The 13,583-nt window shown below is 44.3% G+C and overlaps 1 protein-coding gene across 4 annotated transcripts in view; it reads right to left on the bottom strand.

Annotated features, from left to right (window-relative positions):
• The window catches only part of TSPAN18 (tetraspanin 18), a 106,318-nt gene that overhangs the window by 36,678 nt on the left and 56,057 nt on the right, over positions 1-13,583 (bottom strand). For 3 of the 4 annotated variants that reach the window (XM_032188024.1, XM_032188025.1, XM_032188026.1), the window contains exon 3: positions 12,493-12,623. The gene's annotated coding sequence lies outside the window, so the exon portion shown is untranslated. Of the gene's footprint in view, positions 1-10,502; positions 10,541-12,492; positions 12,624-13,583 lie in introns of those variants that run through there. The other variant, XM_032188027.1, reaches the window with a different exon arrangement.

Here is a 13,583-nt window from a genome sequence, read left to right as displayed (position 1 = left end):
CTACAACAATTTTATATCTAACTTTGCCTTCTGTAGGAGAGGGAAGGACTTTTTATTTCTGCTTACAGCAGACACTAAGCTTCTGTGAATAGTGTTATTTGCTGACAATCAGTGGCTTTGTGTGCATATTTTCATTCTTATATATGTGTCTGTACATTTATGCACACACACACACACAGAGCCTATGAATATATTATGTTTTCTTCCCTTCCCCTCAGAAAAGCCAAGACAAAGCAGATTCTAGCCTGGCCTTTCAACAGCTGCCTCACCAAGAGTTGCAGTGAACTGTATCCTTCACCCTCTTCATGCACATTTAAACAGAAACACAAAGCATGAACTCCAACATCAGAACATCCTGCTTGCGTCACTGATCGCTCTGCATTCATTTTGCAGAGATTCAAAAACCTTTATAAAGAATGTTTTCTAAAGACCTAGGAAAAATTGTTCCAAGTTTCCTGAGCTTCCACTGTCTTGAAACCCTCTGGATTTTCAGTCTTCCAGTAGCTTTGGTTTTAATATTAGCTCCGTCAAAGTAAGGTGCTCTTGTCCTTCAGTACTAAGGATGAGCCAGTCTTCCCATAACATTCCCATAGATGAGTTCCATCTCTCAGAGAATATGGCAATGTGTTTTAGAAGCCCAGCACAGAAGTTATGTGAGACCCAACCTAGTGGCTATTAAGTCACTGGAAAGGCCACTGACTTCTCTGTGGCCTCACTCAGGTGTTCATTTCCCCTGCTCCTGCTGCACCACACTTGTTTGTTTTCACATGTCCGGCCAAATGTGCGTGTTCTTAGATCTGAAAGTATTTCTGTCATGCAAATTTACAGCACTTAAAACAACAGGACCCTGGTGCCTTGTTAGAGATCAACTACCTCAACATAAAGGTTAATTTCTATTACTTTATTAATGCTCATTGGCACAGTTACCAAGTGCTGTTAGATACCGTAAAGCACAGTCCTCTACAGACTTACTTAGCAAAACCGGTTCTGTTCCACTATGAACTAGCCTAAATTTAAAGTAACTGAGCTTAAAAATGGTGCTTGACTGACCCCAGTTAGTAAAGCTCATAGGCGCTTCCCTGTGTACTATACACCAGGACGTCCTGCTAATGATGGATGAGCTTTCCAAGTGCTCAGCTGAGGAGCGAGGCGCAGGTTTTTGCTGCTAGGCCAGCACGCTCCTATCCCAACACAGGAATTATGCATGACGTGGCCAATAGCTGTCACCAAGCAGGGATACGTACGGAGTGCAAAGAGCAATTTCATGTTTAAGAGGAAATACTTGTCTTTAAATATGCAGCTGCCATTTGTCTTCTTCATATTGTTCTCCCAGAGTCCCAGCCAGAGGGAAGGCAGCTCACGGGCTCTGATGCCATATTGCCAGGACGGCTACTTGTCAGCAGTTGTAGTGTGAGCGACAGCAGGAGGCTCAGAACGAGCATGTGAAATAAAATGCTTATTCAAGAGGCAGCACAAAGGCTGGTTTTCTGAGCAGTGCGGAGCACTTTGCCCTGCAGGAGCCCTCCAAGCTCGGCACCGAGCAGCTGGGTTGCACTTCTATCAATAACAATGATAAATAATAATCATGATAGCAAGTAAAAGGAAACCCTGAGCTTACCAGTTGCATCAGGTGGGTTTACTGCCCCTGCCTTCAGGTGTATGGGGTTTAATGACCCCCTCTCCCTGTGCTGCCTCCCACTTCTGCCCAGGACCCAGGCAATGGGCAGCACTGAAGCTCTGCAAGCCCCGGCTTTGCACAGGAGCACTGGTAGGGCAGGCCCTGCTCTCTTCCCCTGAACAGCTGACACTGGCAGAGACTGAACTGGTCTTACTTTGGCAGAGGTACAGTATTTGAGGAAAGACCAAAGAACACCATGAAGTAAGAAAGTAACAGATGAGCTAAAAGCCACACAAGCCTGCTCCCCAAGCATCTTCAATTCACAGATGATCTACAGGCCACTGGCAATCAAAAACAAATTGCAGAGGATGGAGTTATTTGCAAGAGAAATGAAAGTGTATTCATGTAGCTTTTGCAGTATTCAGCTGCCTCCCAAACAATTGCTGGAGCTGCCACATGGACATTATATCATTGTAAACAAACATGGAAGAATGACCGGGAACAGAACAAAGAAATCTATGACAAATTGCAGCACTGAGATGCTCTGATTCAAACCAGACTCAACTCAAAGAAACCCTGTGTCGAGTAGGATAAAAGTAGTCACAGCAGCCCGTTCCCACCTTATTCTACTCGCTGCTATGTCTGTATTTGAGGATCTGAGCTATAAGCTTCGTTCATGACACAACACTGCGCAGCAAACATAACACAGTCCGACCTTCCTAGCTGTCCCCGTACTGATCTGCAGTTCAGTTGGGATTTTGCTTTCATTCACTCTGACCAGAAATGTTAAACAAACACTACGTAGGAGCCCGTGAAATGCTAAAATCAGCAGCACTCTTTGGAGCCTGGGAATTCTCATGGCTCTTGCGCTGAGCTTAGTTCCCTGCCTGTGCCCTTCCTCCTCTCTTAACAATTCTTGCAGCCTCCCCGGCTTGTCAAATAGCTTCTTTGCCTTTTGGTAGCGACAGCTGTTATTGTAAGAGACAGCACAGTATAAAGTTACTCATTAAGGGAGGTGAAGAACTACCTCCCTGGAATATAGCGTTACCTCCTGTTGAACTCTGGGGAAAAATAAGTACAATCCTTCTTTGCTCCTTTGTGAGCATCAGAAGGGACTGGCCAAAGTGCACGTTATACCGGTGTCCCTGAGATGATTAATTCATAGCACGCAGCCCCAATACTTCTGTGAAGTGCAGCTCTAGTGCCAGGAGGCCAGATCCTTTGCAGTACACGGTGTGTCCTGCCCATTCGAGTCCACCAGTTTTACAACAGTTTGCTGACAGAAGCATGAGGCTCTGTCTGGGGATCGGGTGCTTCTGCCATTTAATCCCAGTTTAGCCACTGATTCACTCAGAGCGAAGGCAAAGTTCTCTTGATCTTTTACACCAAAGCAGCTATCCCACTAAATTTTCTCCATTCCTATACATGCAAAAACTGTAGTGCATCACAGAAATTTTCTTTACAGCCTTTCCCTTTACAAGCCCTATTTTATTTTTTTTTTTTTTCAGAAAAGCTCTTTGCCATTACCTCAGCAAAGCAAAACAACAAGCAGTCATTTGCAGCAGAGCTCAGTTGCATCAAAGAATGTGGAGGCAGAGGGAAGAGGAAAGACAGAAGGAAGGTGTGATAAGTGGCAGGTCTGTGATCTAACACCCTGCAGAACTGAGAGAAGGAATGCTCCAAAGGAGAGCTCGCAGCATCCAGGAGCACAACTTCATCCTGACCTAGGAAACCACTGAGATGCTCAGAGCACACTTCAGAAAAGCCCAAGCACCACCGGCTTCTTCAGGACCCATGACTCCAAACAACTGTTTTAGTGCTGTAGAGACACGGGGCAAGGTGGCTTAGCCCATCGCACCACCAAACTCTTCTGCCTGGTGCTGGTCTGTGCAGATCGATCCCTCATTCAGAAATTAAAACCAAAACGAGCAGCACTGAAACAAGACAAAGCAGCGCCAACAGAGAAGAAACGCAGAACGACACTGATTGATTATTTCCAAAATGCCTTCCCCAGCAGCATTAATGAAGTACGTGCCTGGGACAACAGCCTCGAGCGGCGCATGGAAACATTTGCAAAGCTCGCCGAGCCCTCCCCTGCTCTCACAGACCTCCCTGCCTGAGGAGTGTGTTTAAAACAGTTCTGCAAAGCGCTAAGGCCTGGGTCCCCACTAAAAACAACATTTCCTTCCTGCATCTCCTCCCTTTGAAATCAAGCTCAAACCCCAAATCCAGCAGCACCTCCAGTATGTGTATAATGGTCTCCGTCCAACATTCCTCAGCAATAGCATCACTTGGGATGGGGAGGAGAGAGCTGCTCACCGAGCAAGGTATCATGCGAAGGATGCAGGCAAGAGAGGGAAAATATAAACACTGTCTCTGGAGGTCTCAAACACAGCTTACTGACGGTGCTGAAGGCACTGCTCTTAATCCTCAATTGCAGTCACCAGGACACAGTCAAAGAGACTTAGAAAAGAAAATGTTTAATGATAACCATGAGCACTCATGTTTAATTCCTTAACTTGCAGCTGAGAGTGTTCAGAAACCCTACGGAGCCAAATGGGGAAACAGCAACAAGAGGCTTACCTGCACCTGCAGGTGACAAAAGCAGCTCAGCCGCAGTAGTGGTAGTGAAGCCCTAATGGTCATTCTCCTGCCAGACAAACCCCAAACTCCTCCAGTGAGGAATCACACACATGACGTTAGCATAAACCAGGAAGAGTGACTGTGTCAGTATCATCCGAAAGAACACGCCAAGATGACCAGCAGATTTTGCAGTTTTGGTGACAAATCAAAAACAAAACAACTATGATTAAGAAGAAAACCAAAAAGCAGAAGGGAAAAATTGCCTCATGTTGAACTGGAAGATTTCTTTTTCATGAAACAAAACAATGCAAATATGTTTCTTCAGATCAATGCCCCAAAGTTATCTTCAACCTGAAACTTTTTTTTTTTTTTTTTTTTACATTTCCTAACTTTTCAGAAGAAAACCCAACAAACCCAACTCTTTTTATAAAATGTTTGGATCTAATTTTAACAGAACAATGTGGTTTTAGTTTTTAAATGCTGAAAGGAGTGGCTTTGGCATTTCTAAAACAAAATCACATTCCATGAAGAAATTCTGGAATCAAATATCTTGATGTTTACAAACTTGAATATAACCCTTTCACGGACTGAAAGTATTTGCTTAATTTCAACTCGATTTTAAGAAGATTTATGGTCTCTGCGAAGACTTTGGAAAAAAAGGTTGTGTAATTTATTCTCCCCTTTCTAAAAACGATCTAGCTCAGAGGTGTGATTCACAGATTTGATACACACAGCTGGTTTTCTATTCACAGGAGAAGAAACATCAGACTGGCACACTTAATCAATTGCCATTATTCTTGATCAATAAAAAATGGACACAGTAAAAACCGAGATCTCAAGCAGAGGACTAACTATGGCAGCTCTTTCAGTTTTGTACACCTAATACTCAGGACTATTGAATACCCCTCGGCATTTATACTGTTAGTCCTAAACATCTGAATTCTGGTTTACATGTATCTGGTTAGTTTGAAGTTTTCCAAATGAGTCATTTCCAACCACATCTTAAAAGGAAAAAAAAAAAAAAAAAAAAAAAGGCATTTAATTACTTATTTTTAAAAGCCACCATCATTTATCCCCTTCCTGGGATGGAGGCTTGTTGAATGTACGGAATATTATCCACAGTGTGGTCACACCGTGACACTAGGAGAACCAGAGCTTTGATGTACTCATCTTCAGGTGCTTTAAATGACTGTAAACTGTATTCGTGTACATAGTAAAAAATGTATATTATTTCTTTTGCCTACTGGCTTTTGGCAGAAGGAGACAGAGGAGCAGAATGCCAACTCCTGGTTCTAATCAGTTCAGTAAGAGTTTGGCCTTCAGTGCAGCTACCAGATAACTTACAAAATTGGGACATGGAAAGGGAAATGGAACAGCAAAGGCAGTTCTGGCAAGTGATTACACTTTCCAGTAACATAATCCATATTCTAAAGCCAACTCCACTAACAAGCCAATAACTTGTGATAAACTTACAGCTCCATTCTGAAAGCTGAACATTTAAGCATGGGAAAAAAAGGACAAACTGATTCCTTGTCTTCTTATTGACTGAATGCTTGGGAGAGAAATAGCTTTAAACTGAGAATATTATTTTTAGCTCCTCTGAAATGTACTCTTCGATGTACTTTGCAGCCACAAAGGTTATAAATGGTACAGGTCAGTTTGAGGAGTCAGTAATAAATTCTGCAACGCATGCCATCTGTATAGCACCATGTCCACCTGTATCTCCTAGCATCTGCAGGGGTTACCTGGACAGGCAGCAGGATTGCCCAAGCCCCTGCTGCAGAACATGGGAAAACGAGTGGGGTCAGACAGCCATAAACTGTAACATCCTGTCATCGACAATTGCCAGGGAAAGGTGCCAGAAACAGTTCAAGATGGCAATTACAGAACAGCCAGTTCCCAGGAGAAGCTTCCTCCTACCCTCCTGCGCTCAGGGGCTGCTTCATGCCATACAGCATGAAAGGACCGGGTCCGCTACAGCTCTTATATACTTTGACATTTCAAACCAATCTGAAAATTAGCACCTACTGAGTGTTGGAGGATGTGAAAATAAACCTTCCACACATGATCAGAAAAGGAAGTTCATGTTGCTTAAACATACTGCTTTGGAATGTATTTATTTTTGAATGTGCTACTGGGGGAGTTGGGTCTGCGCATACGAGTGCCGCGCACTGCTTCTTCAGAAAAGAAACAGCTGCAGACAGGTCTCTGTTCAGCTCAAGACCTCCATATGCTGGGCACTGAAGCTAAAATAGAGGCAAAGCACTGCCATTGTATCACTCCATGTTATCCAGGCACAAAATGCCTGCACGTCGTATCTGCCTTACCACTCCTGCCACGTGCTACCCAGGAGAATCATCCAAACGTCCAGCACAAGCACATCCACAGCCGTTCAGTTCCTCATTTCTAATCTGCCAGTTCTGTCAGCAAGTGTAACATCTGCCAAGGATGCAGCTCACACCCATTACAAGCAAGGTGGGGAACGTGTCATTTTACAAAGCCAAAGCAAGCACTGGATTAGCATTAGCTTTACTATGCACGAGTCTGGGCTGTGGCTCACCTACACTTAGGTTCCTCCTGCCAGAGAGGTCTCAAGGTTTTACACTAGACACCGCAGTACAAGCAAGAAACCTCACCTTTAAAACAACTCAGGGCATTCAACAGCAATAACTTTTTCATATTCTGAAAGTTTAAAAATTATCTGTTTTGCAATTTATGCAAGATGTACAGACATTTTTAATGGGCAGTTTTTATGTGAGAAGAGAGAATCTCTGGATCACCTTGTTTTCTTTTTTCCTTCCCTTCCCTATTCCCATTTTGTCACGGAAAGGACAAGCAACATGATAAAAAGAAAAAAAAAAAAAAAAAAAAAAAAAAAGCACTAGAAGTAAAACTTGTTAATCTTCAGGTTTCTCTGAAAATGAATGCAAAGTTTCACAATGCCAGTTTCTGCACAAAATGAAATACTTTAATCACTATTTTCTCTAACAGATAACTTCGCAGCTCTCTTACTATCCTTATACAGATGGGAGAGGAAAGCAGACAGGAACCAAGCTACTTCTCCCTGTCAGAAAGAGAGGAGCAGAGCTAGGAAATGCATGCAAAACTCCCCAAACCCACTTCACCTCTTATAGGCTAATACTGTCTTCGTTACTGATTTTAATAGTTATCACTTCTCATGATCCCAGCTCTTATTCATAAGCTGAAGAAAAAAAGCTGCAAATACACACACATACATCCCTCTCATGCATCTGCTGCCTGAGAAATCTCTACAGAGAATAATTCCAACAGCTCTTAACCAAAGCCTCCGTCAATATTGTTCAAAATTCACAAATCAAACGCAAACGTACTTCTGGAGGTCTCAGAATAACAGAGGCAAAGCCCTTCTTGCTTTTCTGAGCGATGCTGTCTCAGCCTTTCCAACCAGGATTCAGCACAGTGATGAAAGACAGCTTTGGGTCCCTGCCCTGGCACATCGGGGAAACCTCATTTTCCCTTGACAAAGCACTTTACCCATTATATAGTCAGAAAAAAGAAAAAAAAAGAAGAAGGAAAAAAGCTTTACATTACCGCTATAGCATTAGAACTAAGTGATGGTAACTGATAGGGGTACATTTCTAGTTGCAATTTGTTCCCTCTTTCTTCATCGTCACTTGGAGGCCACATAAGCCCCCAGCTCAGGAGGACGGGCACAGCCACATGCCATACACACCACAGTTAGCACCAGAAGCCTGGCAATCCCTCTCAGAAGTTAAATCCCCCTCTGGCAGACTGACCTGTGGTGACTGAAGCCGCCTGAGCCCTCTGGCCACGCGTGTCACCTCCTGACACGTAAGGGAGAGAAGAAACAAACACACTTCACCTCTTCAGCAGCCACCCATGGCCTGATGAATTAGCTTACAGCACCTGCAACAGTGGTGTGGCTTAGGGCAGGCAGCAGGGATAAATTAAGAGCTTAAAGCTGCTGCCACTTCAGCCCAGCTCTTGAGCTGGGCCAGCTGCTGCTGGCCACTGTGGGGGTAACGTGCTCTGCCCTCTGGGCCTGACTCTTGCCCTTTGCACTTGCCCATCACCTATAAATGTACATACAACAGATGTACTGTCTGTGGCTGAAGCAGTTAGCACACGGGTATAAATGTCAGCAAACTGGAACCAAACCATGAGTCCGGGGAGCTTGCAGAGACCTTGAGACAACAGCTGTCGGGCGAGGAGCCTCCTGGTTTTCTGTACAACGTCTACTCGAGCGGACAATGACAACCGTGTAAGTGTCAAAAATCATTAGCTGCTTCACTGGTAATCTGAGAACTGAGCACGCCGTTCACTGAGAGCAATATCTCATTTTGATACCTCAGTGGGCAGCGTTTGGGAGCCACCAAATTAAGGGAAGATTATCTGGGAGACTAATTTTGCAAAGATGTGAGCAAACAATTCAACTGGCAGGATGAAGAGAAATGATAGAAAATCAGAACTTCCCAAATATGACATGTGCTTTCTTTGGTCATTACAGCTCCATTTTCTAGGCTTTTATAAAAAACAATGATTCTTTAAAAAAGTCCTTACGCCATTTTTACAAAATTGCAGTTTCTTTAAAAGTTGTCCAACTGCTCAACATTTTAAAAGAACGAGTTGGTTTCCAATGCATACACAGTCCTTGGTGATATCAAACAATTAATTTTCTGAAAAAGAGAAAGCGTTAATAGAAAGTATTTTTTTCTACTGCTGTGAACACACTTCAGCATAACACAGATTGAGAATCATGACACGACTGTGGTAAATGAGCACCCAGATTAGCTGCTGCTGCTCCTAAGAGGGAGTGTTCTTTTTGTTTGCTTGTTGTTTCTTTTTTCTTTTTTTCTTTTTTTTTTTATTTAATTTTATTTTCTAGGAAGTCTGTTACATTACTGGTTGCTGAACAGATTTTTGTAGGGAGAATCAACAGATTCCTTATAGGAGAAACAGCAGATTTTTATAGGGCATCACAGGGAGCCAGAAGTGCTGGCAACCACAGGGAGCAGCTCTAAAGACTGTATCCCAATTACTGATAGGAGGGAATACAAGAAGATGAGTCGCCAGCTCCTATGTGCATGCACAAAGCCACACTCCTCTCCAGGAGCTGGCTCTGTTCCCAGCTCCTGGAGCTGTGCTTTTCCCACTCTAGACCCTGCTTCTGCTTTCTGGAGTCAGGGGATTCACGCTCACATTGCTCCAGCTGTTCCTTTGTGCAAGCCCCTTACTAGATTTGTTTGGAGTTGAGCCTTATTTCCACGATGCGGGTAGTTTCTGTTCATTAACAAATGACTGCTGCACCAGGAAACAAAACCCACGTCCTTATCTAACACAGTGCAGTCAGGGTTAGCTCATAAACCATGTTTTCATGCAACAGGGAGGAACGGAAGCCCCAGATCAGTGGTGCCATTTTTGTCCCAAATCACAAAATTCTGATGGGAAGACATTTTCACCTTTCAAAACTTCAAGCATTGAAATTCTTCAGGGAAGACCATGGGAGCGAAAGGTAGGGTCAACTTTAAGGTCTGTGTGTTTGCATCAGGACTGGAAGCATACGCCTGATAAAAAGAAGGTTGTGGTTGAAGAAGGATGCAGAGGAGACACTGGAAGGCTCTGTCCCACTGCCTGAGCATCCTCTTAAGCAAGAAAAATCAAAAAACTACTGGGGAATATTACTTCATTCAAGATGCAAGAAAATACACCCTAGCATCCTCTGCTCTCATAGTAGCTGAACCTCATTTGCTGTTGCTGCTTTGCCTAATCACCTAAGCTGTGACAAAAGCCAAAGCAAAATCTTTTGCACAGTCTGAGACTGTATACACGTGTTCTGGAGCCTACTGCTGTCCTTTTGCCCAGATCCTCCACAAAAGCAGAAACACTTTCAGCAAGGAAAAAAAAAAAGGCAACTGTAAAAAATCAATTTTTAGAAAGAATGTAGCATGATGCTATTCTCCTTATTCGGCAACTGGTATCCCATGCGGAGTCTCACACAATAGCCAGTCTGGCAGGGGGTAGAGTAAGAAGACAACTTGGGGGGAAAAAAATTATATATATATATATTCCCTGCTGGCCCTCACCCTCCATTTCCTCTTGGATTTCTTTGTGACTGCACTGAAAGGGGTCAATAGCTCCCAGCTTGAGAAATGCAGCTTTTGAAAGGACTATCACCAGCATCTGTATTTAAAGCATGCCTTTTACTTCACAGCCCCCCAGCTAATGCAGAGCTTTTAAAAAGCAAGCAGCAAGATAAACTTTCAAGGAAAAGAAAAAGGGAAGAGTGGAGGAGAAATGGTACCTTTTTGCCTTGGGTTTACTGACACTTTCACTGGAATAAAGCTTGCCTGGCAAAGCAGGGACAGGGAGCATAAGCTGCGGATGATCTAATGTGCTATGGATCATTACACCTTGCTTCAGTCACCACCTCCCCATCCTTGAAGTATGCTACAAAACCACATGAAGCAGCCAAGCGCCAAGCTGGAAAAGAATTTCAACTGATTAAAAACAACGGGCAAATTAGCACTGGACTCACTGAACACATCAAAGCTTTGCGACTTGATCTTCAGTGTTTAAGAAATTCTGATCTGACAAACACAAGCGACCTAGTCAAATTTTAATAGGCTTAACTAACTTATCTTGATGATGAAACGCCGGTCCAGTGACTATGCTTATATTTAAGCTTTCTATTTGAGGAATAGTCCAGAAAAGCTATGGCACATTAAAATCAGGGATTTATGGGCAGGGAGGAGGAACGGGGTTGTAAATGTCTCCCTCAGTACCCTGGAGCAGCCCATGTGGAATGCTGGCATGTAAACATTTTTTCACAACCCCTGGCCTTGCTTCACATTGCAGTCTGGGTCAAACATCCACCAGCAATTACACTGTAGCAACTTCCACTATTACTATGTGTGTTTTAATTCACTTTTGGGGTGGATGAATCCACGCGTCCACCCAAACAGTTTGTACAGGTCAGCTGGTGCCGCGGCATATATGTGTAAACAGGTCCAAATCCCATCCATGTGCTTTGGAAAATAAATGACAGTTCTTGCTACTAGAACTTTTCCAAATTTAAGGAGAAAAATGGGTGAATTGCTACAGACAGAAGCTCAACTTTGTGATGAGCAGAGACATTGACTAAATAAGAGAAGCTACGATATTCCAGCTCCAATTTATTTGACATTGTATTCAGCTAGTCATTCAACCAGAGCCTCTCAGTAAATGTCAGCAGAAGCCCACAATGTTTATCTAAGGAAGTCCTGAAATTCACAGCTGGAAAGGTGTAGTGGTGCCTCCAGCAGCACGGTACACAGCAAAAAGCTATTTCACGTAGATCCTACCAGCTAGTCCATGAGAGAAATCAAGAGTGAGGCCAGCAAATGCTCCAGAAATAGACACCTAAATTGCCTCAGAGAGTCTCTAGCACAAGCAGCGTATGACTGCATTTCACTTCAGTTTCCAATCACACAGTCTTTCTCACAGGCATTCAAATACATTAGTCTGTGCCTTATCAGATCCTGAATTATGACTGTAGAAAAGCTCCTGTGAGTCTGAGAACTCTGTAGTTCAGAGACGTTTATGGGGCTGTAATGAGTACTGACAGATAAGCCACACTCTTGCATACATGCTTGCTACTGATGTCTGGTTTAACACAATACAGCCCTAAGCCTTCGTAATACAGCATAGGAAACAGAATCCTCCCATCGCCTACTACTAATTGCATCTGCAGTGGTCAGGGGTTGAAAGAGAAGTAAGCAGATTAATTCTATTAGACTGTGGAATAGTATCCCAAGGGGACAAGGGAAAAATCCCATCATTTAAAACAGGACTGGTAGGCACTGCTGGGAACAATGTTTCATACTAGTAGGGGATTAAGGGTTTGGACTAAAGGGCCTCTGCTTTTCTAGATCTGGTTGCCATGAGTCATTGCAATCAGAACTAGAGGGGCAATCTGTTTTTTTCTTTTCACTTTTGACCTAAGACATCTTGCCCAGTCAAAAACTAAACAATTTAATTAATTTCTTACTTAAACCCTCTCCCCCATACGTGCTTCTTTCTTCCTTTTCTTAAAAAGCTTAACTCAGAAAAGTACATTTTTGATGAAAAACATTCCCTGTGCTGTAAACACAACATAAGGTTTCACCCTTACAGATATGTCAGGCAGAGGTGACAAAACCTCTCTTGAGCCAACTGAAAGGAACAAGTCCTTTGCTTACTCCACTGCTGCAAGCCCTAGCATGGCCAGAGCCCAGCAGCAGCAGCCTGAGCATCATCAGTGCCACCTGTCTTACCTGTGTGCTGCTTCAAGGGGACAGGCCTTCAGAGCACTGCTTATTTGCCTCAAGAAGTCGGGTCGTATGAAACACGCATCAGTCTGGATCCTTGCTTGAAGTCCCTAGAGCAGGGATCCAGGATGGTCAACCTGTCAGAAACAGCAATGACACACATAAGACACATACCTCAGTACCGGGTTCAAGGAGGTGATTGTGACCTTGCCTTAGTCACTTCTTCCTACCCTGGTAAAGATTATCTCTTCCCTGTGCACCTGAATGAGGTGAGGGGAACCAAGATAGCAACAGAGCCAGGAGGAGGAGGGTTCAGGGGGAGATGCTCAGGTGGTAAAAGCAGTAAGCAAGAGAAGGCAAATCGGAGCCTGGAGAAAGGCGGGGAAGGCCAGCGGGAAGGGAGGATGGCTCGTGCCAGATCTTGTGAGTTTTCCCCTTGCCAAAGTCAGCCAGACGTGGGGCAGAGAGGTGGAGCCAGCGCTTAACAGAGCAATCGCTCCCTAAGTGCTTCTCTCCAGAGAACAGCACCGAGTCTGGATCTCGTTCTCCCTGACAGCTCCAATTCAGATACGAAGCTGGCGCCACACAAATCCATTTCATAGCACCACCTCTCCTCTCCTTCCCAGTCTACCTCGCATCTTTGCTCCCTTTTGAAAATGAAGCCCTTTGCCATGTCCAGCCCCTCCGACATCCCAAAGCCCATGGCAGCTGTGTGCATGCACACCTGGAGCATCAGCTGCTCCACTGGAGTTTAACAGCAGCTGCAGGGGGAGATGAAAAGCTGGGGGATGAGGTCCTGTCAGCAAGTCCATCCAGCAGTCCCATGAGACGCTGAGACAGGCCGCAGCCAGACACCTTGAGGTGTCATTTGCTGTAGTGCTGTCTGGAGAAGACATCCACATTGAGCTGAGCTAGCATTTTTGGGCTATCCCACAGATTACAATGCCACTAACAAGGTGGCTGGTAAGTGCTAACGTCACACCAGAGCACATGGCAGGAAACACCTGTCGTGCACGTGGGTATCAGCCCTCTGCTGCAGGGCTCTCTCGCACGTCCCCAGAAAAGGCAGAGGGCTCAGCGGGACGCAGGAGTACTGC

Source organism: Aythya fuligula, chromosome 5 (genome assembly GCF_009819795.1).
Source record: "Aythya fuligula isolate bAytFul2 chromosome 5, bAytFul2.pri, whole genome shotgun sequence".
Taxonomy (NCBI): Eukaryota; Metazoa; Chordata; class Aves; order Anseriformes; family Anatidae; genus Aythya; species Aythya fuligula.
The sequence above is the reverse complement of the archived record's forward strand: the minus strand, read 5'-3'. Positions and strand labels throughout refer to the sequence as shown.